A 1,796-nucleotide genomic window follows, 5' to 3' on the forward strand; every position below is an offset into this window, starting at 1 on the left:
CTCATCTGGGTATTTCTTCAGGATGTTTCATAATGAGAGCTGAACCTGGACTTCATGCAAATATAATTCTTCTATCTATATTGAATAGTCAGCTAAAGCGTCAACTTCCAGTTTTCTACATAAGAAGTTAGCTAGGGAAGAAAAAAAATTACAAACATGATAACTATTTTAATAATAAGTTTTGTCACTAGGTTACTAAATAATCTCATTAGCAGAGTTAAAAGACATGCAGTTTGTAATATATTTATTTTAGGAAAACTTCAATAAATTTTGGAAATTGGAGATTGAAGAGATGGGCTCAGCAGTTAACAGCTAGTACCTGAGCTTTGGTTCCTAGCACCCATGTCAAGTGGCTCACAACCACATGTAACTCCAGATCCAGTAGGATTGCACCTCTGACCTCCACTGGCACCTGAATACTCACCTGCATATATCCACATACAGACATACACAAATAATAAAAAGCAAAATAGAATAATAAACAAATTATGGAAAGTTAAAACTGCATCTATAAGCATATTGTATGTAGTCACATAGTAGCATATCAACCTTTCCTGTGTTGCAGTCCTGTGGACAAAGCTGCCACTCAAATGCATGCATTATAAAGTCAGAGTAGGGGTTATGATTCCTATACAAAATGAAACAGCAGGTTTCTGTAAGGCTCCTGTCAAAAATTCCATCAACATAAGTGGTAGATACAGCTGTATCCTTAGGACTTGTGATATGCTAGCTCCAAACTAGCATCCTAGTATCTATACTTTTAATATTATGAATGTGTCTCTGATACAAAGCCTGGCATAGGAGTCAATTGGTTCTATTGTTAGGTGCTCTGAATTCTTACTATTCAATGTGAACATGGACCAATGGCATGCTAAGAAATGGAGAAGTCGTAGTCCCACTCCTGATTGCCAGGGTCAGAATGTCTAGACACTATATTTATGGGCCTTGAAGGTCATAAAGCATTCTCTAATTGTTTGTGTGCCTATCAAATCTCTTATAGTTACTGAGGTGACATTCATGGGATTGTCACTATCCTGACCCACAATGAAAAGAAATGCCTAAGCTGAATTGTACCACCAAATGTCATTATGAATCATATAAAAATATTTCTATTTTTCCATCTAAGTTATCATATGATACCCTTCCAAATGTCTCTCACATTAAAGTTCTTCAGAATATAGTATTCTCTGAAAAACAGGGAAGTATCTATGAGAAGTAGTACATGTTTACATGAAGAAATACAGACAAGCAAAAAATTTAAAAGCCAGTAATGATAAATAACTGAAAGAAGATTCCACCATGGAAAAGATATCCATGCTGTGGATATTGTATGATAGAACACATATGCATACATATACTATGTATGTGTTATCATGAACATTACACAGAATGAGAAAAACCATTGTCAATCAATGGTTTACAATGGCTTGGAACACTGTCATAGGGACAGTGCACTGACTGAAGTCCAGCATACTGCTGCTGTGGTTTTAGTGTTTACTGTCTCACTAGTTTCTGGATGGTTCAAAGGGTACTCATACAGTAACTGTGCCCCTTCATTTCTAATTTTACTAATTTAGGTCAAATGTTTCTTTGGGTTAATATGCTTAGGAGTTGTCAATATTGTCTTTTTTTTTTTTTCAAAGAACTAATACTCTGGTCCTATGTACTGTTATTTTACATTCCATTTCAATAATGACTTCCCTGTTCTTCTTGGTTTCTTGCCATCTGCTGCTCATGAGCTTGGCTTGTTCTTGTTTTTCTAAGAATTTAAAGAGCATCATTAGGATTTTGTACAT

Source organism: Peromyscus leucopus, chromosome 2 (genome assembly GCF_004664715.2).
Source record: "Peromyscus leucopus breed LL Stock chromosome 2, UCI_PerLeu_2.1, whole genome shotgun sequence".
NCBI lineage: Eukaryota > Metazoa > Chordata > Mammalia > Rodentia > Cricetidae > Peromyscus > Peromyscus leucopus.